We start from the raw sequence: 26,232 nt of genomic DNA on the forward strand, positions 1-26,232 counted from the left end.
GATGGGCTCCAGGTGCTGGTCCTGCAGAAGCCAGCACACAGCTGGGTGCCTCCCCAGCCCTGTTCCTGTCCCATGGCTGATCAGCTTGGGCACCCAAGAGGCTGCAAACCTCAGGGAGAAGTTTCCTGGTCCTGAGGAGGGGTCATCACCATCCCCACAGGTGATCAGCTGGGACAGGCAGGCTCTGAGCTCCCGTGAAACTGGGCACGGTGCTGGGCCTTTGCACTGCCACCTTCACCTTTGAGGGAAACACAGCCGTGAGAGGGATGAGCACGGGTAGGAAACACCTCCAACACGCACTTCTCCACTGAGGCATGGCAGAGAGGACTTATTTTTTGTAGTTTCTCAGGAGGGTGCTTTGGAGGAGATGGTGAGGAGCATCCACTGCCTCTGAATTAGCAGTGGTTCATGGACCACATCTACACACGGAGCATCTGAGCACTTTGTGGCTACAAGGCCAAATGCCCCCCACAAGGTCTCTGGCTCAGGGTGACACCACGGTGGAACTGGAACAAGAGCAGCGACACGGGACGCCCTTTCCGTGGGGTGGGAAGATGCTTGAGCTGCACACCGAGTGTCATCCTGCATGACAGAGACACACAGGGACAGAGGCCAGCTGCAATTAACCACACCTGGATGAGCCCCCGTCGCTTTAAACCAGCAGGGGCTGACCGTCTGGCCTGGGGTCAGCTTTGTCACAGGTGTGTGTTGGCACGGAGAGCACAGGTGATGGTTCACAGCCAGCCCGGTGCCAGCACCTGCAGCCTGTTTGCGCTCTCATTAGTGAGTCATTTGGCAGGTGGGTAAAAGGAGAGCAATCCGGGCTGTGGGAGGGAGGTTGGTGCTTGTTTGGGGGGGTGGTTTGCAGCCGGTCTGGGGCGCAGCGGTGCCGCAGCAGAGCAGCTCCCGTGCCCGAGGAGGCACTGGGCTGTGCAGCGTTGCCAGGCTGTGACCCTGCCTGCACCGAGGACCTGGAGCCAGGGCTGTGCCAGCACCACGGACTCGTCTGCCAGGTAGGAACTGGCCCTGTCTGGGGAGGAGGTGCCCCGGTGAGCTGCCCTGGAGCAGAGGCGGTGGATGGATGAGGGCAGCAGCTGAGGTGAGGGGCTGTCCAGGCGGAGTGGGGTTCACTGGGGGGCAATGCAGAGCCCCACCCCAGGGCTAGGCATGGGCTGGCTGAGCGGTGAAATGGGGCTGAAACCCCCGGAGAGAAGACTCCTCTCGTGGCATCCCAGACCAGCCCCATGCAGAACCTGCCGGAGCCGTGCGGATGCTGGGCTTGCTCCCGATTTAATCATCTCCCTCCGCTCCAAGACCAGGCAGCTGCGCTGGCTGGGGCATTGGAGGTGCCAGGCTGGAGACGTGTCCGTGCGGTGCTCCCCGGCCATCTGTCGCTGTCCCCCGTGCCCCCGGCGCGCCCCAAGGAGCCGCAGCATCTCCCGTGCCGAGACAGCGGCGCTGGGCTCCGCATCCAGAGCAGCGCCGGGAAGGGCCGAGGTGGGCGGCCCGAGGGAGGGACTGAGCGTCTGCTGCAGATAAAACCGGGATCGCTTCTGTCTGGAAACGCCGCTGGCCCCAGGGGTGTGCTGGATCTCGCTGCTTGGCGGCTGCTGGGTGCCGAGAAGGATCCTGCTATGCAGCGATCCCCAGGGAAGTCCCTGGGACTGGGGGCTTTGGCCAGGCAGGTCTGAGCCTGGCACTGCTGGGCTGCGGGCGCTGGTCTGTGCCCCTGCTGGTAACAGCAGCCGTCGGTGTGGAGAGCTGGGTGCTGCAGGTGGGCTGCACTCCCCAGGGACCTGCGGGAATCCATCACTGGTCCCCTGAGCTCCCCACCCCCCCTGGGAGGGGGTTCCTGGGGTTGGGCAGGTGTCTGGCTGTCCCTCTCCCATGGGAGAGGGTTTCTAGGGGTGCTGTCCTGCACCCGAGGTACAGAGCCCCCACCCTGCTGTGCCTCCGGCTGCAGTGAGGGGCTCAGCCGTGAAGACCAGCTCAGTGAAGCCAGTGAGAGAATAAATTAGCAAAGAAAGCAGGCAGCCCTCACCAGGCAAGGTTCAGAGATGGTTCAGAGACACAAATCTTGTTTCTGTTTCTTCTGGACATTATTCTATATTACATTTGATGATAAACTGGAATATCTAAATAGATCAAAATTGGATTAAGAAGCAATGACTTATTGTACACTCTGATTGTTAAGCCCACAAAGACATGAATAAATAAATTGGAGGAATCAAAGGCGTGAAACCACAGAGCAAAAGTGTATATATATAATATATCTCTGTTTGAAGCAGGGCCCTTCTCAGGGAGTGCTGTGGCACCAGAGGGGTGAGTGATGGTCCCTCTCCTGCCTTTCTGTTGTCTAGGTACAGGTTCTGCTCCCATGTCTGGTGCTGTGGGGAAGGTGCTGCACCAGCTGCCTGCTTGCCTTGGGCAGGAACCAGGGTGCAACTTCCCCAGCAGCCCCAGCGGGCTTCCACTTGTTTAACTTGCAGCTGCTTTTTGTTTTGTGGTGTTGTCCTTTCCTTCTGAATGTGATGTAAGTGAGCGTCCCCAAAGAGCTGTGGCAGAACAAACACAGGCAGGTGCACAATTATAGAGCTCACCTCTGCTGCTGCACACAGCCCTGCTCAGCTCCTCCTCCCCGGCCCTCGCCAACAGAATGGGCTCTGCAGGAGGGATGGCTCTTTGGGGACAATCTCTGGGCTTTAGGGTAGACATCACGCCACTGGCAGGGGTGTCTGGGCAGCTTCTGTGGGGACATGGCTGCAATCTGCTGTGCTGCAGAGTGATCAGTCACTGCAGCCCAGCCTGAAAAATAAAACAACCCAAGAAAGCAGCACTGTGGTGCTGCTGTGGAAAATCCTGCTGTGGCAGTTTCCATTAATACAGATAAAAAATTGAGACACAGGGCAAACAATATTAACCCCATCACTGATCAAGCTTAAAAGCTTTTCCCAAGAAAAATTGTCTCTGGATTGCAGTTAAATAATGGGCAGGGGGGTGGCTGCCTGCAGAAGCCTCTGCCATGGTGCTGGCAGGTTCTCCTGGCCACGGCAAGGGAAGGTGGCTGGGATGGCAGCAGAGGGTCAAACACCAGGCTGATCCCTTGCAAAGCTTCAGGATGTAAGAAGCTCCAAGTTGGTCCTGTGCTTCAGGGGGAAACGGCACGGAAGCAGATCATCAGCCTTGACAGAGGCCAATCTATGCTGCCTGAGGGTGATGGATTGTCTTCCAAGGAGAAAATAAAAAGGAATTATGATAATAAAACCTCCAAGAGAGAAGCTTAGTGTAAGGGTCTCCAGCTTCCCAGATGGGAGGAGTGGAGGTTGTTTGGTGGGAGCTCATGTCCCCCAGATGTGGTGGTAACTGGAGCCGGGACTCCCTGTACCCTTTGGGCTGCCCATCACCTGTGCCAGCCTTGGAGGGCATGAGACCCCAGCATGCCAGACCTGCTTGGCCACTGTGGTGCTGATGCAGCTTAATGGGGCAGGGACCACCTCGGATATGAGGGTGGGATCTGGGTAGGAGGCTCCAAGGATAGGGACTGCAGCAGCTTCATCCTGGCACTGCTGTCAGAAACCCTCTGCTGCTCCACTCCTTCAGTGCCCATGTGGAGAGCAGGCACAGACAGGGTTGTTTTGACTGAGAAAGGGAAAATGAGCAAACAACCTTCTCCGGGTTCTTTTCTTTTTTCTTTTCTTTCCTAACTCTCCTGATAAGGAAAGAGCCTTTTTTTAAACTCCCCTCTCTGCATCTGCTGCACACCAGCTCAAAGGCTGTTCTTTATGTATTTGATTCTCTGTAAAATTGATCTTATTCTCTTTGGAGGTGTTAGGTTTAAATCGCAGGATGAAATTCTGGCCACAGTGAATCAATAACAAATCTCCTGTCAACCTCAGCTTGGGGTAGAGACTTTGGCCATGGAGCTGAGGTTCCCTGCTTCCCAGTGGGAAATGTCATCTGTTGATGGAGGACATTCTCTCCTTGCTCAGCGAGCGAGTCCCAAGGTGTCCATTAGAGCACATTGTTTCTTCTGTCTTTCTGCTCCAGCCCTGCCTGCCTGTGCTTGGGCCTGAGAAAAGGGATAAGTCCCCAGTTCTAAATTCCAATGGAAAGCCTCCAACACATTGCCAGTTGCCTCCCCTCCTCTGGCTCACTCCCCACCTCTGTCAGGAAGGTGCTCATGGGTGTGAAGGCACAGCGCAGCAGTGGCTGGGTGAGGCAGGAGTGTTGCTCAGCCAGCACTGAGCTCTGTCTGTGCCATCCCTCCTCCATCGTTTGCCCCAGTCTCCAAAGCCTAGCATGGCTCTGCATGCTGCAGTGCCTCCTCACTGGCTCATGGCATAGGGAAGTCATCCAGCATTGACACCCAGAGCCTTTCTGAGTGGGTGTCCCAAGAGGAAGAAAAAAAATTTTTTTTTTTTACTCTTTTTAGGTTATTTTTTAGCTGTTTAATTCTTTGTTCCTGTTGCCATAGTAAATTCATCCCACCTCTTGGAAGGTGATGGGGGCTGGCTGGACAGCCATGGGCAGGATGCAGCCCCTCTCACGGGAAGGGTCATCCTGAGCCCGGCAGCCCCGGTGCTGCGCTGGATGGCGGCAGGGTCCCACCTCTGCAGAGATGTCCCCGCGGCAGCCCCGTCTCCCCTCCCCGCTGCCGGCGGAGGGAAGATCCCCCGAGGCAGATGGTACAGCAAAGCTGTGTCTTTATCGGAGGATACTGGTAGTGTTCAGCTGCTTTTGAAGTCTCCAAAGAGAGCTGGGATATTTCTTGATCTGCTCTTAAATAAGTCATTGCCAGCGCTGTTAACTCGCATTAAGCGCTGAAGATGCCGGCGGAGGCGGGCGCAGCCGGGCGCGCCGGGACGGGAGCCTGCCTGCACGGGGCGCGCAGCCGCGGGCCACAGCCCCGGGAACTGACCTGCGGGTGTTAAATATTTGATGGGAAAAGTTTATTTTAGCCTGAGCCAGGCCGGAATCGCTGTGCCTCCAGAATGCAGTTAGTCGGAGGAGCAGCCTCTCACGGTTTAGCGTTGGGTTTGCACCTCAGTTTCTCATTTCTACCTCACCCGCTGTCCCTGCGCGTCCCTGGCCGCGGGGGCTGTGCCCGAGCCCTGCCTGCTGCCCACAGAGCTGCTCCCTGGCAGCACCCTGGCCTCCCTACACGTGCCCGCATGTGCTGGGGCATTGCACCCCTTCCGAGAGCCCTGACTGAGGCAGGAGTTGCTTTTTTTTGCTTGAACACGCAGTGGCTGATACCCGGATACCCTTTTTTTCCCGGTCCTTTGCTTGTGCTTAGCTGTGGAAGGAGGAGGGCTTGCAGGAGGCTGAAACAGTGCCTGGTGTCCAGGAGGTGTTCAATGTTAACAGAAACATTGACAGGTCAGACTGTGTTTTTTAAATGCTACTTTTTCATTTTTGCTCGTTCCCCTCGGACTCTCTTCCCACCAGCAGCACCTTTAGCATTTATCTCATTCGAGTCCTCTAAGCAAATCTTATCTCTACGTTTATTGCATCTTTGGGAATAGTAATTTTCAAGTCAGCTTTCACATTACTCCATATTTGTTACTCATCCTCTGTCGAGGGAAATCCTGGCTCTTTATTAGTTCTCTGCCTGATACAAAACATTTAATTTGAACAGAAACCACCAGGAGAGAGAGACATATTGCTTTTCATAACCAAAGTGTCAACATCTTGACCAGACTGTAGCTGAAGCAATCTTTACCATATGGTGGATTTTTATACTTTAACATCACATCTGCATCCCCGCTGCCTCTCCTTTCATTCCAGAGATGCTGTGCTGGTGATAAAAGGCGCTGTCTCCTTGTCCTTCCACAACACAATCACAAAAGGACCCCTCAGCAGATAAGGAACTAAACCAGAGATACAATAGCTGTGGCTTCCCACTGGCTTTCTGCTCAACAGCTTTCTGCTATGCAGTTAACAAAAAAAAAAAAAAAAAAAAAAAAAAAAAAAAAGAAAGAGGAAAAAAAAAAAAGGAAAAGAAGAAAAAGAATAGCAATGAAGGAGCATGTGTTGGGAAAATAAACCCCAATAAATCCCAGGGAGGGCATGGCTGCAGAACATGCTGGGAATAGTGACTAGAACTGGGCTGAAACAAGATGAAACAGTTTTTTCTTTCCCAGATTCCTGGTAAATGGGATGCTCCCCACAGCTTCACTGAAGCTCTGGGGCCTTCTGAGTATTCAGACTTGGTTTTCAGGAAAATGGGGCTGTGCTAGTGCTGAGTTTTATTGCAAGGTAATGCAAAAATCTGTATTAACCTCTGTTGGATCCTGATAGGAATAGGATGTACAAAGTTTCTTGCTTGAAAACCTGTTCAGAGCCCAGTTCAGTGGGGAAGGACTTGTCTGTGGCTGTCACTGAGCAGCAGGCAAAGGCTGTGCACAGACCTCTGCTGAGGGGGGTCAGGGCCGTGCCCGCGGTGCTGAGAGAGCTCCAAGCATCGCCTCTGATTTCTGCCTGCTCGGGCACTGCCTGGCTCAGCTCCCCGCCAGGCACTGCCTCTGGGCTGCTCCCCAACCCTCCTGAAGGATGCCAGGAGCTTTGTTCCTTGGAGAGTGCTGTGAGCATCCGTCCCCTTCCTGGCAACTGAATTTCTTGGCATGTTGTCTAAATTGGCTACAGATGCCCAGTTTTATTGTATTGAGGATGCACAGGCTCTGTCACCAGCTCTTCCCTTCTCTCGCCTGGGCTGGTCCAGAGCCCTGACCTGGGAGCCACCACACCGTGCTTCCACAATGGATATTTTCACTCTGGCATTTTCTCAGACTCTTGTCTGTCCTCTTTCCTACCCCTGGGGCCTCGTGTTTTGCCCGCCTGCCTTCCCACACCACTTTCCACATCCCCACTTTGCAGAGCCTGTGGGCTTTGCCTGGGTGCAAGGAATACCAGGGTTGGGCTCTGTGCTTGGCACGTGCTCCAAACGCTTGCCTCAGCATTTTGCATGCCGCAGAGGATTTTATTGTATTGCTTTAATGGGAAGTCATGCAGGTCTGAACCCCAAATACACAGCTCTGCAAGAGTAGTGGCTGGAGGAATCCGCAGATAATTCAGTCCTGCCTCCCTTAAGTGAAATAGGATGTTAATACAATACAGTGGAGAATCGCTAATACAATCCTATTTTTATACTAGCACTTTCATGTCATATTAGAAGAAGATTCGACTTTTAGATCTTTTTTAGCAATTTAGCACAGTGAGGATTTCATTATACTGACAGAACTATTGACAAAAAGAAACACATTAGAATTGGGAGGATAATGGTCCTGGGGAAGAGGAAGTTTTGCAAGGCTTTTCATTTAAAACTGGACTGGGCAAAGTAACAGGCACTGTGCTGAGGGGAATAATCCTGCATTAGCAAAGGGGTGGACTGGCTGACCTTTTAAGTCTTGTCACAGACTAATAGAAGTCGGAGATGGAAGAGACTTTTAGGTCACATCAAACGCTTCTTCCAACCCAGCGCAAGATTATTTCTTGATATATTTGGTGGTGTTTTTTTCCACTTCTAAAAGTTCCAAGTCACGAAGCTTTCTCTCCTGAGGAGCCTTTTTCACACTGTTTTACCCAGTAAGCGTGCGCTTAACTTTGCGCACTATCATTAATTCCTCTGAATTAAAGTTGTTAAATCCTGCCGAGACTTAAATTGGATTACTCGCAGCCTGCAAAGTTAAGCACCTGCATAAGACTTTGCAAGAGGGAGGTTTAACAGATCTTAGCATTAAGTTCTTCTCACTTTTCCACCTTAATCTTTATTTTACTTCACAGTCCTCTCACCTTTCCCTTGCCTGGTTCAGCTCAGCCTCTCCTCCTCCCTCCTCCTGATGTGCAGACAGTTCTCACCTTCCCCGAGGTCGGAGACGCCGATCTCTCCTCCCCAGACTGACTGTGGCTCTGCGGGCATGTGAGAGATCGGGAAATGCCTTGCCAGCGGCGGCGTGGCTTCTGGCACGGGATTTAAGCTGGGATAGCCTTGCTGCAGTGAACAATTAAAGTGCTTTTGCCACCCCCTGCTCCACGGCTGCTTCGGAGCAAGAGGAGAGGGAAGCATGAGGATGGGTGGTGAACCTCGCTTGCTGCGGGTCTGTGACAAGAGGAGGAGAAACTTTCCTGTTCCATCTGCTCCCAGCCTCCTTGACTAGGTACCCACTTTCCATGCCGAGAGCAGATGTTCCTGCTGGAAATAGGCTTCCCTTCAGAAGTTGGAGCCATCACTTTGCATTAGAACCTGCAAGCCTGCTTTCTGCCTTATAGTGCTTTCCCTGCTGACAGGGTGTGAGGCACAAAACATTTTAAATGAAGATCTTTACAATTGTGAACATGCTGTAATAAATATTAATGCTAACTTGTTAAATGGCGAATCAGCAATTTATGTAATGGCTGGGGATGACTCTCCTTAAGTGACACACAGCCCTTGGGTGTTGCTGTTCCCCAGCCTTGGCTCCTGCTGCCTTCCAAAGATGGGTGTTGCCCGTTCTCCTGCTGCCCTGGGGATGTGGTCGCTGCTGCTGTGCCACGCTTGCCACCTTTAGGGACTGCAGCACGAGTGGCTTGTAGGGAGGGCTTGAAGCTGCTCTGGCTGGCTCCAGGCATTTTTCTGTGTGAACCATCCAGGAGGGTTTGGGGGCTTCCCTGCAAAGCCCACTTCAGCCCAGATTCCCTCTTCCTCTGTTCCGTCATCTCAAAGGGACAGACAGGACACTTGTGTACCTTGGTTCTGGGGGGTGCGGATGAGCATTGGTGGAATGGTTATTATCATTGAATAAAAGGCTCCTCAGAGGGCGACCTGTTGCTGTTAATTAACATATTACATTAATATGATGGAGATTTGAATATACCAACCAAAGCAAATGCTCGGGTTCTGTTGTTCCCCTGTTGAGCTCTGGGGTTGTAAGCAGAGCTTGTCCAGGCTCCAGCCCAGCTCTCTGTCTGCCTCTTGCCTCCTGAATAGCCATGTATTGTCCAGGCAGGAGGTGGATTTTCAGCAGAGACAAAAGCAAGACAAGTTCCTTTTTTAGATTTTAAGCTTGAGTTCATCCAGAGGAGACAATTTACTTCTCTTTGTTGTTTCTAGCATCATTCATCCCTTCTGTTTGTGCTCTGTAGACGCTGAGCCCGGGATATTATCTGAAAGAAGTTTTCCTTTCAGGATCTTTGATGTTAGGTTTGTTATATGTATATTTGAAAAGTACTTCTGCAGTGACAAAGCTCGGTACTGCTCCTGCTGGGCTGATGTGTGTGTGAACCTCGCCAGTGAGTGGCAGTGATTAATCCAACAGCACCGTGTGCTTTTGTTGCTGAGCCGCTCTCAGTGCGGACAGAGCAGCAGCACGCTGGATATAAATTGGTGACAAAGGGGAGGGAGTAGTTTTCCTTCTCCTCAGGTGTGGAGGAGTTTGGGGTGGGGTGTTGGTGCGACCCCACGACCTGCCTGGGCTGTTGGGGATGGATGAGCTCCTGCTCTGTTCTGCCAGGGGGGCTTCCAGCCCTTTGTGCCCGGCGGGGCAGGTCCAGCCACGGCCTGAGAAATGCTGCAGTGCCCCTGATGAGCCTGGGAAGATGGGCTGAATTGTGGCACAGTATTCTGATTTTAAACAAAAAAAAAAGCTGCACACCCTCTGCAGGTGGCTACCCCCAACCAGGAGGGCTCTGCTGAGGCCTGAAACAAAACCATCCCTCAAACACCTGCAGAGCACAGCTGGAGCATTTCCCAGCTCCTGCCAGGGTGCCACTGACTCCAGGTTTGCTCTTTAGCACCTTGCTACCCGTGAGCAGAGCAGTGGCTGTGCCAGCCCAGCCCAGGACTCAGCTCTGTGCACATTCTGGGAGAAGGTCTTGGAAGCAGGGTTTGAGCTTTCCTACAGCAGAGCCTGCTGGCTTCCAGCAGGGAGAGACATGGGATGCCCCAAGCCAGGGATGGCAGCCAGGCTGCCAGGCCTGCTAGCCAACTGATCCACTCCCCTGTTTATGCATGTTGTCTCTTTTGAAGCAGCTTGTGCCCTTGGCTACCACAACATCTGGTGGTAATAAGCTGTACCATGTACTTGTGCTCTGTGTGGAAATGGGTTTCCTCTTTTTTCAGTTTAAATTTACTGATTGTGGCACTGGTGGTAATTTGCGGGGTGTTCTTCTTGCCACAGCCTGTGGTGCTGTGGAAGACCTGACACCCACGGGGACACACTGAGTGCACCGAGCAAGCCAAGGTGACCCAGCACGTGGCCCTGTCAGGCTCTGTGTCCCTGTTAGATGGGGCTGAAATCTGCTTTTGTTTGCTAGATGCTACATAAATAAAATCCAGATATGTCACATTTGCTGCTAATTGGCTTGCAAGGGCTGCTTGTTTGAATTGTGGAGCTCTCACAGAAATGGGTGACCTTTGGCAGTACTAATGTTTCCAGAGAAATCCCCAAAGCTCAGTGCCTTCCGTCACTCCTGCTGTGAAAATCTGCTGAGAGGAGCTGCTGCCCTGCTCTCCCATGCCTTCCCCCACTCCCCTGCTCTCTCATGCCTTCCCCCTCTCTCATTCTCCCAGGCCTTCCCCACCACTGCACTCAACTCCTCCTCAATGACACATGCCAGGAATGCTGCTTGTTAATTAACAACGAGTTAATTAATGAGCAGCAAAAGTCCAGTGCTCAGAGTTGTTAGGAAAGGGCACTGAAGAAAACATTGCCAATTTTTTTGGCTTCTGGGCTGTTTCTGAGGCAGCATTCAGGGCACGGGCACATCTGTAGGTGTTTCCCAGGCTGGGATGAATCCTGGACAGGAGCAAAAACTTCCCTGCAGGAGAAAATCCTGATGTGGCTTGGACTGTGATCTGCAGAGGACCCTGATGTGGATGGCTGTGGGGACAGAGCTCTGCTTTGTCCCTTCCCAGCCCTGTGCCGAGCCAGCGGCACTGCTCCGTGCAGGGATGGGGCTATATGCCTCTGGAGCAGCCCGGCTCTGTCATCCCATCAGGCTCCACTTCCTAGGGTTTTGGGTTTTTTGCTGGTTCAGCTGCTTGACTCAGCTCAGCAGCCCCCCAGCTAATCACCAGTGCTGGGCCAGGGCAGGGTGAGTAGCAGGGTGGGACAGCGCCCTAAACGTGCCCCACAGCACCCTAAACCTACTCCATGGAACTGCCTGGAGCTCAGCAGGATTTGTGCTCTTTTTCTAGCAGAGCAGTTGGCTATTTCTTTCCCATCCATCCTTGCAATGTCTGTTCTTATTATTCCTTTATTTGTATTGATTTTAGTTCACTGGAACCTGAATTGCTGGGTGTGTAAATTGCTGGAGTCTGACTCTCTCTTCCATGTGGCTCTGATTTGGGGTGTAATCCCCAAAACAAAATCCCCCCTGAGAGGTAAAGGCCCCCATGCCAGCCCATCCGTCATGTCCCTTCATGCCTGCATATTCTCCCAAAATGCCCCTGGGTTCTGCTGCTGGCAGGGAGTTTTGGGTGATGCATGCTCAGCCTCTGCTATTTGTGCTCTCAGTTACCAGCTTAACCATGGTGATTTACATGGCAACCCGATGAGGCCTGGCATTTCAGTGCCTTTATGAATTTAGCGGCATCAGCTCCCATGTAATTTAATTGTCTGTGTTTTAAACATAAATCAGCAAACTGTGGGCTGGAGCAGAGCAAACTCCTCGCCGGGCATGGAGGCTGCTCCTGCTGACTGCCCCTCCGGCGAGCTACGGCCCATCCTGGTGTCCCTTCTCCTCAGGGATGTGCCAGGGAGAAAAATCAGGCTGTGGGTGTTTCAGCTGGCTGAGCCTCCCTTCGAGGCTCCTGATGTAGGTCAGCGTGGAGCTGCGTGCTGGGAGTGCTCAGGCTGGGAGGTGGTTCCTGCATCCCCCTTCGCAGCGGGCTCTGCAGCCCCCCAAAGCCCCTCAGAATGTGACACCTCAAGGACTCCCCTTCCAGCCAGTTTTTGTTTGAACTTGGCCAAGGGGCTCAGAATTCATTAGGCACTGTGACTAATAAGTGTGACTCAACCAGCCTCATTTCCTGAGGAAATTGGGCTAACTGCTTCCCCACAAGTTCATGGAGAGCCGCGCCTCTCAGCAAGGCTTTGATCACCCAGTGTCAAGCATCTGGGCAAAATGGTGTTTGGGTTTCACTCCCCTTCCTTTGTGCGGTGGCTCCCTGATTGAACAGGGTGAGAGTACCACCCTGCTGCCTGCTGCTTCCCCAGCGCCCGGGAAGAATGTGCCAGCAGTGTGGGAATGAGAACGAGGATGTGCTAATTGGACAGTGTTTGGGCTGGGGGACAGGCTCCCCCTGCACTCCCCTTCCTGTATCCTGGCTGACACCGGGGATTTCTGCCGGCACATTCCCACTGCCACAGCTGTGTCCCTGCTAGTGATGCTGGGAAGCAGCGCCAAAATCCTCGAGGGCAGTTGGCCCTGCTGTCCTTCCATCCCCAGGAAGCTGCTGTGCTGGCCAAGGCCACTGCTTCCCGTCACAGCCAAGGCCAGGGATGAGCTGCATCTCCCTGCCAGGTCCCTGGGCTGCAGGGAGCAAACCAGGGGGATGATCCCATGCTGGGCAAGTCACAGCTGCAGGCTTGCCCAGCCAAGGTGATGCTTTTCCCAGACATCCCCCAGTCCGTCCTGCCATCAGTGCAGTACAGGCACCGCAAGGTAGGAGGGGAACTGGGATGGAGCTGCTTGTGTGGCCACCCCAGCAGCCCCTTGCACTTCTCTCGCACTTGCTTCCTGCACCCCTGGCTGGCCATCTCCAGCCCACAGCAACAGCAAATATCAGTGCTGTTTTACCCTTCTTTTGCCCTCTTCCACAAAGCATTTTGCACGCTCTTTGGAATGTATAAATCCTCCCATGCAGGGTAAATCAAGGACCAGAGGGAGGTAAAAAATAACTTAGGGAAAAAATAAACCTTACACTGCCAGGTCTTAGCAGATGTATGTCAGGGTACACGTTATACTCCTGCTAGGTTGGAGCTGCGGCAATAAGGACCTTCTTGACACCAGCTTTTTGTAAGCCTTTTTGTATGCGAGTGCTCCCTGTAGGGTAAAGCAGCTTCCCGGAGCAGTTATCTCCTGTGGCAGCACGGCATCTCCACACACGGCACGGGGCAGCACAGCCGGTCCCAGCTGGGCAGGGCGTCCTTGCAGACAGGGCTATCTCGGCGAGGAGCCCGGCTCTGCAGGCGACAGGAGCTGAGCTGCCTGCGCGTGGTAGGAGCAGTGTGTGGAGCTGATTACCATAGTTAATTCAGCTCCGCGATTTTCGCTGGGGGAGGTTGGTATTTTGGGATGCATCAGGTGAGGCGGGGTGAGCCAGGCGGTGACCCGCAAGCATTCCCACAAACACCTTAGTGGGCTGGGGCCAGGAGGGCACAGGGTAGCTGGGGGCAATTTGTTCCCTTAACTGCATTCACAGTCTGCAGGCTTGAACAGAGAATTATCTATTTTTGTGTGCTGGGTTTATGCCCATGGAAAGACTTGTCTTCTGTCCTTAACACAGAGCAGTGCAGGAGCATGTGGCTGGCGCAGAGCAGAGTCGCTGTCTCCCAGGATGGGCTGGAGGTGGCTCTGCTGTGTGAGAACACACCTGTGCTACAAACCCTCCTCTTGCTGGGGCTCTGCCCCTCACAGCTGGTGCCAGCTGAGTCCCTCCTCGGTGGTGCCCAAGGTGCTGCTCCCCTCCTTTGCAGCAGAGCTTGGGAGGGTGATGCCGGCTGGGGCTGCTCCACGCCGGGGAGCTCCAGCCAGGGAGCAGGGTGGATGCTGGAGTCAGCTCGGCAGGGCCCTGCTGCCATGTGGGCATGAGGAACTGGCCTACAGCAGAGGGATTATCCTTGCCAGCAGTGGGACTGGAGTCCTTGTGGCCTTGTGGAGCCAGCATTAGGGCAGAAAGAGGTGGCACTGGTTTTGTTCAGACACTCACGGCTCCGGACAGTGTGAGAGCAATGCAGAACCTGCATGCCCCAACAGACAGTGCTGCCAGTCACACAGCAGCTCTAGATCTGGGCTGGCTGTGGCTTAGGGATGCTCTGAGCCCCCAAGTATAACCTCTGTCTCACCACCCAAGTCAGAGCCATTTTCCAGACGGAGCCTTTGCTGCTTAGCTCGGGCCCTTGCACCCTGGGAGCGCAGGGAGGGCGGTGGGCACGGCTGCTCACACAGTCCAGCTGCTCCTGGAGCCTGGGCATGCAGCAGAAAACACTTGCCAGGCTCAGTGCCCTTCTCATCCAGCAGCTCCTGGATAATTTACGAGGAGCCTCCACTGTATGAGTATTTCCCATAATGAACGTTGGGCTCATTTTCACACTTTTGTTCTGTTTGTTTTATTTAATTTGATTTCATCATGGGAGATCCACTCTTTGCCTCCTGCCTAGCCCTGCTCCGTGCTGTGGTGCTCCGTGTCCTGGCTGGACTGTGTCCCTGTCCTGTGCAGGTTGTGTCCCTGTCCTGTACACGCTGTGTCCCTGTCCTGTGCACGCTGTGTCCCTGTCCTGTACTGGCTGTGTCCCTGTCCTGTACACGCTGTGTCCCTGCCCTGTGCACGCTGTGTCCCTGTCCTGTGCACGCTGTGTCCCTGCCCTGTGCACGCTGTGTCCCTGTCCTGTACTGGCTGTGTCCCTGTCCTGGCTGGGCTGTGTCCCTGCCCTGTACACGCTGTGTCCCTGTCCTGTACTGGCTGTGTCCCTGTCCTGTACAAGCTGTGTCCCTGTCCTGTACTCGCTGTGTCCCTGTCCTGGCTGGGCTGTGTCCCTGTCCTGTACAAGCTGTGTCCCTGTCCTGTACTCGCTGTGTCCCTGTCCTGGCTGGGCTGTGTCCCTGTCCTGTACAAGCTGTGTCCCTGTCCTGTACACGCTGTGTCCCCGTCGCTTTGTTGGCTCCTTTCAGAGGTCAGCACGGGCTCGCCGTGGCTCGGGCAGCGTGGGGCAGGGACAGAAACAAAGAGAAGCAAAGAATCCTCTTCAAAAGGCCGGGGGGGAAGGCAGGTGGCCAGTGGGCATCGGGCAGGAGGACAAAGAGCCGGGAACAATGGAGCTCCGCGGAGCACAAACACTCGCCCCTCTCATTATCCCCCCTGAGCCCAGACGACTCACAGGCAGCGGCCGAGCTCCGCATCCCCGGAGTCGGAGCAGGGGAGGGATGGCTGGGTGGAAGGGGGTGCTGGGTGCTCAGAAGACAGCACCGTGGGGATTATCGGCCGCTGCCAAGGCACAGCGCTGCTCCCGGGTGCAGGCACTTGGACAAGGACAGCCTCGGTCACAGGAGCGCCGGGGCCACCGCCAGGCTGTAAGGACGGGGCTGATCCCGGAGGGCAGATGCTTATCAGCAAAGCCAGGAAGCAGGGGCTCCTCAGGGTCACCGCATGGTTGGGTAAAAAGGGAGATTTTTATTTCCCAATGGCTCTTAAATGGTGTTGGAGGCTGCATATGCAGGTCCCCAGCGAGAGGAGCTGAGGTGCGATTCAGGCGTTTCACTGGAGAATCTTCCTGAGCGGCTCCTGTCCTCAGCGGGACCGTGCTAAGCTGCTTCGAGGGTGGAGAAACGCGTGCCTGTTGAAAGATGACTCTGTCAGGAGTGAAGTAGAGGAAAATAAACCTCTTAGCCAGAAGAATTCCGCAGGCCAGGCATTGGCTGCCGGCAAATACAGAGCTAATGACTTGGGTTTTGTCATGTATCAGGCATAACCATTCCAGGGGCCTGACAGTAGGAAGGTGGAGGGCAGGGGCAAGTTTCATTTTAGCACTCTCATATTTAAAGGTGCTACTTTGTGATTATGTCAATTTCTTCTGCTTTTCCCATTCATCTGTCACTCTGTGATGAGCATCTGTTTGTGTCAGAACAAGGAGTTGTTGACGGCACTCGAGCTGAGCTGCTTTGACCTGCACTTCACGGTGCACAGAGGCTTTTCTCTTACGGTGATTAGCTCTGTGGTGCAATATTACGGCTCCGTCTCCCTCCCTACGTGCCTTTTGCAGAGTCTGTTAGGTGAGGAGCTTCAAAGAGCCTTGCTGGAGGGTCCTGCGGCTGTCTGACTCAGATCTGCTGCTGCCCTCATTCCTCCTGGAGCAGGAAACCATCTGACTCAGTATGACTCCATCAGAAATGTGCAGAGGGAGAAGAGATGCAGGGAGAGATTACCATGTGAAACTAGGAGCCACGGACGGTGCAGCGCTGTTCTGGGTGAGATTGGATATTTACAAGTGCAGCAGCAATGCCGTGAGTTAGAGGAACATGGAAGGAGGACTCAGGAGGAGGCATGGAGGTGCCTGTAGGCAGCTTGGAGTCACCAGCACTCCCCTCTCTGCCTGTCCTTTTGCTGGCTGCTGCTCTCTTCCATCCTGCAAAACAGCAGCTCTGGGCCCTTCTCAGCGCTGAATTAGGTGGGAAAGAAATCCAGAGGCTCCCAGGCTGTGAAGGGAAACTGTTCAGTGCTTGAAGGTCCTTCCGAGCTGTTTCATAGACTCTCCCATAGATGGGGAGAGTATTTTTCCTAGATGGAGATCCTTTCCTACATGCAAAAACCTTGATTTCACATTGTTTGGGACTCCAGCTTTCTAGAAACACTTGTGAAGTGCCTTGTATAACCCCAAATATCTTCGGGCTTTGCCGCTGTCATCTGAGCTCCTGCTGCCACATGGACCAGAGCACAGGGTGTCCATGGGCTGAGGTCCCACTGGGCAGAAGCACCGGCTGACCCTAGAACCTGAGTTTCAACACCCATTTTGGACTTGGGTATCACACAGAGAAGATGTGTGGGCACAGTGACCTCACAGGGACCACTCTCACCCCACTTATGTGTGACCAGAGAATTAGCCTCATTTCTTCCCAACTCTTTGGTAGAAATCTGAGAAGGAAAGCCTTTCCCTCCATCCCTTTTCTTTGATAATTAATTAAATAAATAGAACCCTTGAGCAAATGAAATGTCATTTCCCATTCAGGCAAATACATTTGGGTTAGAAATCTAGGTCAGAATGTAAATTATCTTGCTGCCTTCTTGAAGGTGAAGTCCCTGAAATGCACTCAATTTAACTGAAATTGGGGATTTCCCAGTTTTTGCAAGCACTTTATTTTCCTTCTAATGAATACAAGGAAAAAACTTTTCTGAAACTGCCAGGGGATACAATCTATCTCGAATGGCGGTAATATTGTATAATAAAATAAACCTTAACAATACATGCCTTATTCTCTTAGAAGCTCTATTTTGAGCACGACATGTAGGGTGTTAAATTTGGTGGAAAATCTGACCAGAAGTCAGAAAATCAATTGTATTTTTTTCAAGACTGCTGCTTGACAAAGAGACTTTCATTTTGGTGCCTTAGTGAAGAGGGACCCGTGGGTGCTCCTCATGCAGGGCCAGGGATGCAGGGGGGCACAGAGCATCTCCCAGTGCTGGTGGCACCTCCCCATTCCAAGGTGTGAGGAGGTCAGGGACAACTGCATGGAAAACTGGAGGGAGAGGGACTTTTTTCCCACTGCTTCCATCCCCTGGATGCTGCTCTCCCTTTGCCCAGCTGAAGTGGTCCCAGCCTGCCCAGTTTAGCTGCACGTGAACCACCAGTGGAAGCTGCTGCAGAAGGGAATGCAGGAGGGAACACACAAATTCAGTCTTGTGTTTGATAGGAAAAGAAAAACTTCCAGCGTTACACTGGGGCTGAGACCATTTGGGCAGCAAAAACTGTGTTAGCGCTGTAAATTATTAGTAAGAAGGTACAACCAGGAACACGAGCTGCAATCAGTTCTGAGGAATTCTATGGCAGGAGCTCTCTGCTCTCACTGCCCCCTCCCACCTCTTATCCAGGGAATTAAATCCTTGAGTGTTTCTATTTACCACACAGTCAGTGTTTGTTTGTCTCAGTGGTAACATTTCCTTTCTTTTTTGTCTTTAATCAGCTGCAATTATTCACTTATATTCATGGGTAGCACTAAAATTAAAATAGGTGCATTATGAATATTAAACTCCTGCAAACAAAGCCCTGAATTAGATGATTTGTGTGCCCTGTGTACGTAGGTTTTTCTGCTTGGAGTATGCAGTGAGCCATTTGTTTTTCCTCTTCTTTTCTCTTTCATGCGACGCAAACCCTGAAGGGTTCACAGGGGAAAGGAGATGGGGAAATTCTGGTGCCCTCAGAACATCGTTGTGAGGTGCTGCTCACAGTGGAGTCTGCAGAGGGGAGGCTGCAAAGACGAGCTGTAACTTGCACATCTGGATTGCAACTGGGGGAGTGAGGGCGGCGGGAAAACCCCTTCTGCTGCCCTGCCCAGAGAGAGGATGTCTGCGTTAGTTCCCATGCCTGAGCCCTGCCCAGGGGAAAGCCAGGCTCCCTCACGTCCCCAAAGACATGGCAGAAGGATCAGTCCCTTGGCATCCTGCCTGCATTTTCAGCAAGTCTGATTTTGAGGGTCCTCTCACAATCAGGTCCTTCAGTGCGGTCTCTTGTGAGGAACTCGCATCATCCCTGGTGTGGCGCAGTTGTAGAGTGTGGGGCTGCATAGGGTGGAAGTTCTTTTGCTGTAGATCACTAGAAGACAGAGTGGGATACCTGGGACCAGGCTTTAGGAAATTTGGGATCTCTCCCTGTTGCCGTGAGGCGCAGCACCACGTGCTCCCTTTCTCAGCTGCACTGGGGAGGAGTTGGACCTGCTGCTCTTACATCTCACCCGGGCTGCTGCCCTTACTCCCCTGAAACGCTTTTGTGGGCAAAGTCAGGATTAGACACCAGCTTTGTCTTGCTCTTCTTCTGCCTCAGATTCCCTTGGGTTTGTTGAAGGGGAGCTGGGAGCCAGTGCCGCAGCCTGCCGATGCTGCCATTCCTCATATGCCGTGTCTTTGTCTGGGTGGCTGGCTCTTTACATTTTTAATGGTATTTTGTATTGCTTTTCTTGTACTGCTCCTGGATATTTTGCAGTCGGCATCTTTGTGGATGGATGCAATGAATCAATAGCGAATAATAATCTGAGTCTAGAGGGAACAGAGTTTGCAAAGCAACTCACCATTCACACTTGCTGGAAGCATGGTGAGAAATCACCAGCATAAGGCCGAGTAGAGAGAAAATTACCTGGGAGAAGGACAAGAAGGAAATCCAATCTCTGAAAATGAAAATAGATTTTTTTTTAAGTGCTGTGTAAAATTATACATTTAATTCTTTCTCTTTTAGCATCAAACCTTACTGCAGATTGTGCCACAGCAGCTTCCTTGCTGTTCCCTTTTGCTGACTCTCAGGAGCTGGGGTGTTAGCCACTTATTTTTCCTGGTACTGCTACAGTTTTCTATCTTGTTCCTTAAAGGATTGGATTTGGGAGGCTTTTAAATCACTGCAGTCATCTGGGGTGACTGTTGCCTTTGCCATTTCAGACCTGCTGGCTGCCCCAAGGGGAAGGCTGCCATCCTTAGCCTGGCTCTCTACAGCCCTTGACACAGGCTCCTTCCCAGGGCTGTGCCTTCCACCACTGCTCCCCCTTGAGCTGAAGATGGACTGGCCTCTCAGGCTGCTGTGCCCTGATGAATGTCCCTGGTGTAAATAAAATCTGTTACAGGGGCTTGAGCCGCTGTCCGTGTTTATCCCCTCTCCCTGCTGCTGCCCACTGCACAGCCGGGACGATTGTCTCAATCGATCACAATTACGGAGAGGCTTCAGCTAAATAACTTCGTAAAGATCCACTGGGAAAATTCATTGTTTTGAGGTCTTAGAAACAGGTTTTATTTACAGAGAATCCTAGAAAAGAGCTGGGCCCATGGGCTGGGCCGTGGCCGTGCTCGTGGGCAGCCCAGCCCCATTGGGCAGGTCCCTGAGTCCTCACCACCCACCAGAACTGGGAACTTGAAAATCTTCTTGGAAGAGGATTCAGTAACAGAAGATCATAGAATGGTTTGAGCTGGAAGGGACCTTAAAGATCATCTAGTCCCAGCTCCTCCACACCAGTCCATATAGGATCACAGAGGGATGTTTAACCCCACCTTTGCTGAGAATAAAGTGACAGGAGGGATTTTATGTCCTGGAGGATTTGATGGCAGTGCCTCTGTCCTGGGAGACATTTTCCAAAGCCTTTCCTGTCTGGACTGCCCATACTCCATTTTCAAAACTAATGTTAGCATCGGAGGGCTGGCCGGAGATAGGATCGTGTTACGGCAACATAACAAATTACCTGCTGTCAGCCGAGCCCGATAGCCGGCTGTGGATGTGCTCTTCCCAGGGATTTAAACTGACATTTAAACTAAGCTGTTTTAAGGGTTTAAGAGCAGTCATAACAGGTCATAGCAAAGGGCCAGCCAGCCTGGGAGGGGCTCTGGCCACAGCCCTGGGAAGCGCGTAGGAAGAGGCAAAACTGCCCCGCTGCCTCCCCGAGGGCTCTCACCACCCCCAGCGCTGAGGTGGGATGGAGGAGCTGGAAAGTGATGGGTTGGAATGGGATGGGTTGGGTTGGGATGCTTCAGCCCACGAGGGAATTTTCTCCTACTCATTTCCTTTCTTTTCTTGAACTCGAGTAAATTTTAATCATCTGTAAAATCCTGTGGTGAGATATTTCAAAGCTTAACCCCATGCTGGGCAGAGGGAAGTTTCCTGGTTCAGTGTTTGATGTTCCATGGATCATTCATGCTGTGGTTTGGGGTGTACATACGTAGCAGAGGATGTGCTCCCATATCCCAGCCCACATCCCTGGGCTCAGCAGGGCTGAGGCTCCTAAACCCCACACATTTTGGTGCCTAAGCCCTGTCACTCCAGGAGACTTTATGCCCTGGGCGAGGACCAGCAAGCACCCAGCAGGTGCAGTGAGATGCCCGTTCCCTTCCCCACCACGTGTTTGGCTGCATCACTGTGTGCTGCTGTGGGTGTGCTGGTCAGGACCAGGCTGACTCCGCTCCGGCCGTGTCCTTGCTGCCAAGTGTCCAGGCAGAGTGGCACATGCTGGGGATAATCATTTGCAAAAAAATTATGTGAGTGGTAGTAGCTGGATAAATTGTGCTCATTTAGTGCTGTCTGAGGGAATGCGCCTGGCTGCTCTCTGGGAGGGAGCTGTGCACGCTCTGTCAGGGATAGCGCTGGTTCCAAGAACTAAACACCGATTTGGCTTCCTTCACCCGTTCCCTTTTTACTCCAGTTAACTGTCTCTGTGCTGAGTGTGGCTGGGGCAGTGAGTCTGGACACTGTCTGGGGCCTGGCTCTGCTGGGAAGGGGCTGGTCTGGGCAGGGGTGATCAGAGAGTGGGGCTCCCGCTGTGTTGTCCCTGCTGGATGGACCTTCCTTCCCCTGTTAATTTAAATACGATAATCTTCGTTTAGCTACTGCATGTAAATCCCTAAATATCGTAATTTTGATTGCCTCTCTGGCAGTTTAAAGGGTTATATCTAGGTTATATTTAGCACAGATCATTTCCTTGATCTGATTTCCAGGCTCTGCCCAGAAGGAGCGTGAGGCAGGTGGGATGCAGAGGGAAGCCGTGGGGGCTGAGCATCCCAGGCGAGGCTGCAGCCGCAGCGGGGGTGAAGGTGAGGCCTCCGGGGTGTAGGCGCAGAATTTCCACCGCGTGGAGAGTGATGAGTTGCATCATTGCAGCCCAGCTGGGCCTGAGGAGGTGGACTTGGTGCTGCAAAGTGGTCCCTCATCTCTTCATGGGTTTGGCAAAAAACTCTGTGATTTTCTTCGCCTCCCTCTCAGAGCATGCTTAGGACAGACAGGAGGTGCAGGGCACCCTTTGGCAGCTCTAGCTGCCTCTTGAGCACCTGTCCTCTCTCCTCCACCTCCATCCAGCTGGCGCAAGGTCCCCAGGCAGTCTCTTCCCTCCCAGTCTGAGGAGGAGCGTTACCTCCTGTGCTTCAAAGGCAGCATCAGCTGCACAGCAAGCCCCCTTGCTCCTTTCACTGAGGGATTTAGCTAATGCTCTCTCCAATCCATTTTGCTTCCCTGCAGCTTAGTGTGGATTTCCATCCCCATCTCGTCAGCCCACTTAGGGTGTGCAGCCCTCTGCCAGCCCGGAGGCGGCTCAACCCCTCCTGTGCTGAGGGCTCCTCGGGGCCCAGGCAGGGCCGAGGGTGCTGAGCACCAGACAAGCACATTGTTGAGCAACTCCAGAGCCAAGAGAAGGAGTTAAAAAGAGAGAAAAGCCTATTATGTCATGTTTAGGCTCCAAAACCCCTGCTTATCCCTCCTGTGTGTCTGCACATCCTGAGGGGCTCTGGACAGGGAGCCCACGCAGGAGCAGCAGCGTGGCAGCACCAGCTGCGCCATCGGCCCAAGTGATGGCTCTCAGGCTGGTGAGCCTTCCCTGGTGATGGAGCAGGAGGTCTGGATTCATCAGTCATGTCACATTACATTATGGGATGCAACGCAACATGGCATGACTGATGCAACCCAACGTTAAATGTCATAGAGCAATGGATCAGCTCAAGGCTACGGTAATTTTATGTGCCCATTTAATCTGGTATTTAAAAACAAACACTCATAGCAATCTGCATCACACGCTACATTTTGCAAAATTGAGCAGCAAATCTGTACCAAGCAAATTATATAATTCTGTCATCTCTCAGCCCTATGTACATGTGTGTAAATACTGCAGTCGGGTTGAAATTGGTGTCTGACTTCCCTCTCACACCACGAGCGTCACCAGAGGTGTTGCACAGTGCCCAAGGATGGGGTGTCCACTCCTCAGCCAGTGCTGTAGGCAGGTACTGGGGCAAGTCCCACTCTGCTATTCACTTCATCCAGCTGGGCTGCTGCTCCCATCACCTGCAGATGGAGCAGCCCCTGCCACCACCCAACCCAGGTAAATCAGCCAGGCTGGTTTAGATCTGCCATTTACTCTCTCAAGATGAAGATGATGAAGGATTTTGCCTGGAGGTCATTTCGGGCATGCTTGCCTGAGCTGAGGTGAGTGCAGGTGTGGGGGATGAGGTTGTGCCCCTGCAGCACAGCTGCACCCACATCTGTGTGCAGCTGCACAGAATTTCGGTGCTTCCCTCTCCCTCGTGGCCTGCAGATGCATCTGCCATGTGTCCTCTCCTGTCCATGGCACAGGCTCCCCTGCAGACTCAGTCTTTCTGTCTTTCAAAGCATCTTGGTGCTCTGAAAGGGAAAAGCCTTCCCTGTTGTTTTTCCTCCCAGCTCTGTGTCTGTGTGGCCTTGGTTTGTCTCCGCTCGGAGAAAAAAATCCCTTAAGTGCTTGCTTACTCCAGCCCAAATGAGGGAAACACTTTGACATGAGCTGAATTTTAAGCAAGTGCTTAAGGGCTGTCCTGGGATGCTTTCCCAGATCAGACCAGGGCAGACCTCTCCAGAGGAGAGACCATTCCTCCTTTTAATGGCCAGAGCAACAATAATGGTAATTGATGTTTCCCCAGCCTGTCGTAGCACCATCAGATTTTATGACCAAAAGAAGTACTTCAGTCCTTTCGCCTTGTCGGGCTCCTTTCCTGTGTCCCTGTGCTGGGATGGGTGGGCAGCGACTCTGGATGCAGGTTCCACTGCCTGCCCTGCCCAGCCTGCTGGGCAGTGATCCATGACAGGGAATGCTGCTTTCCCTAAAGACAAAGGAAGGAAAAAACAGTCAAACCAAGCCAAAGGAGCAGACCCACATGGTCTGCCAGGTGTCCCTGCACGTGTGGGTGTTTTCTAGTGGCATGTGCTGAAGACCTGCCATTGGCATCAATCCATGTGGATTCCTGCTCATTCCATCCCCAGTCTCTCACCATTTCAGTGCTTGGTGTGTTTTGCAGGGCTCGTGTCTGAATTTGTGAAACACGCTCACGTCAGAGCATCCCCTTTTCCAGCCAAAGATGGCCTGCTGAGGTCTGGAGGCCAGCAGACTTGGGAGAGCCCGGGCTTTCCCATCAAAAACTCTCCCTTCCAAGGCTGGATGTTCCCTAGACAGCATGGCTGGGGCAGGAGAGCTCAGCACAACACAACTCAGAGCCAGGCTGGGCTCAGATGGTGCCAGGCACGCTGGCTGCTGAGCCGGGATCTGTGTTTGTGCACAGACCTTTCCACGGGGGGCTGTGTTTTCAGCATTTGCCAGGCTTTTTTCCCTTTAATTTCTGAAGCTGCCTGACAGCGTGCAGCCAGGTAGGGATCCGGAGCCGGGCTGGAGCAGCAGCTCCAGAGAGGCTCTGCAGCAGCCGACAGCACAGCCAGACACCGCGGCTGTCTGCAGGGTGTGTGCTCAGCAAACACATCTCCAGGGCTCTGGAGGTGGGGGAAACAGGTAGAGGCTCGCAGCCTCGGAAGTCTGTTTTTACATCTTGAATCAGAAACATGCAATGAAAAATTCATATTTTGGTTCAGATCTTATTTTTGGCTCAAGATCAGAAAAAAAAGTTAAGTGGGGAATCTAATGTGCATTTATATTTGCGTAACTCGCTAGCAGTGGAACTGCTTTGTGTCTCACACAGCTCATGCCAAAGTGAAGGATTTGCTCTTTCATTTTCAGCCTGGGGTGAAATTTTACAGTTGAGATTATAGGATCCTGAAAATAATTGTTGCCCCAACCTTAACTCTTACATTATAAATGAAGATGCATCATACTCAGCATGACTGGGAATTACAGAAATTAAGGATGAAAAAGACCTCATCTTCCAGCCAGTGTAGGATTATTTTGTACGGTGCATTTGATTTTTTAAAGCATTCTCTCCTGTCGTGATGGCCATTTTCCTTGCAGAGCAGTGCTGTTAATGAACACCTCCATTTCACAAAAGACACAACGGTGATGTCCTCATGCTGTTCTCCAAAAAAAGGCAAGAGCAGTTTCTTTACCTCGCTTTGATATTCTTCTGGCCCAGGGAGCTCAAACACACTCAGGGCTGAGGTGAAGCTGAGGTTTGCTGGATGCCAGGGCTGCCAGCACGGGGCTGGCACCGTGTGCCACTGTCAGTGTGTGAGCCCAGGAACAAGGAGACTCCAGCTCCATCCCCACCAGTGACCCCTCAAACTTCCTCCTCACGCTGCCTCTGACTGCCCTGACACCCTCCCACCACCATCCCCACACCCTGGGCTCAGGGCAGCAGCACTGGCGCTGTCCTCACCAGGTGCCCACTGTCCATCCTGCAGGACAGCACCAGGGAGGAGGACAGTCAGAGTGCCACAACTCTAACAGCACTCGTTTTCTTCCTCAGCTTATCAGGACAGATTTTTGCCATGGAATGAACAACCAAAAGCTGTAAAAAGGAAGTTTTTCTTCTGTGCTTTCTTTTTCTCCCTCTTTGCCCATCCAGGCTGGCTCCTTTCCACCCTCCTTCCACTTCTCTTTGTTGTTGCTAAAAAGATTAAACTTGTTTGACCAGGTTCTGAGTCAGCACAGTTGTAAGAGGAAGATGAATGAGGCTCTTTAACCCTGCTTATCCCTCCAAATGCCCTCCTCCTGGAAAGAAACACACACGTGTGCTCCAGGAAACATCAGTTTTAATGTTTCTTTTATTTTTAAGTCATTCTTTTCCCCAGTCTTATTTCTACTTCTGTCAGATAATGGGGCTGCTCTCACTCCTGCTGCTCTCTGTGCTGAACCTTTCTCTGCTTTTCCACGCTGAAAGGGCTCTCCCTTTCTTCTGGATCTTCTGCAGTAAGACAGAGCAGGGCGCGTGATCCTGAAAGGCCAAAGTGCCTTTGTTCTTTTGTCCCCAAAACCTTTCCCCTCTCCCCTTGAGTCTCACATCTTGATCCTTTTTTTTCCCTTAGTCCTCAGAGGAGTCTGCTTTCAAAACCCTTTCATCCTGGCAGTAAAAATTGGAAGTGTGAAGAGAAAGATGGAAGATGGTACAGAGAGATGGGGCTTAAAGCCAGGGAGGGTAGGTTTGGGATGGGCTGTGATGCTGCTGAGCAGTGAGGGGAACACACTGGGGTACACACTGACCTTGGCTCTTGCATCTCCTCATGTGTGGTCAGACTGGACGTGTCCCATCCGTGTGCACTCACATGGCGAGGCCCTGGCACCTGCAGCATCCCAGTTTGCCAGCACCTGGACCCAACCACAGAGCATCTTCATCCCCCCTCGGGTGGAGCCAAGGTGGAATGAAACTGCAGGGCAGGATCTCAATCCCGCTGTGTTTATTGCTCCCTGCATTCCTGTTTGTTTGACAGCCTGCCACCAAAGTCGACAGAGCTCCAGGAAATTTCTTAAGCTTAAGGCTTGGGACAGGCAAATATTTTCCTTTCCTGTTTGGGGGGTAAACAGAAGTAAATGGTGCATCCATAATCCTGAAGTCTGCTTTACAAATGCCTTGTGGTGGTACTGTGTGTCATTCATGTAGGTGACTTTTACAATGAA

The 26,232-nt window shown here is 52.6% G+C and overlaps 1 long non-coding RNA gene across 1 annotated transcript; it reads left to right on the forward strand.

Annotated features, from left to right (window-relative positions):
* Window positions 1–849: 849 nt before the first annotated feature.
* LOC138110296 (uncharacterized) lies at window positions 850–26,232 on the forward strand. The gene is made up of 3 exons (XR_011150858.1): window positions 850–1,013; window positions 25,644–25,753; window positions 25,851–26,232. It is a non-coding gene; the product is annotated as an uncharacterized lncRNA (long non-coding RNA).

The sequence above is a fragment of the Aphelocoma coerulescens genome, chromosome 4A, assembly GCF_041296385.1.
Source record: "Aphelocoma coerulescens isolate FSJ_1873_10779 chromosome 4A, UR_Acoe_1.0, whole genome shotgun sequence".
Lineage (NCBI taxonomy): Eukaryota > Metazoa > Chordata > Aves > Passeriformes > Corvidae > Aphelocoma > Aphelocoma coerulescens.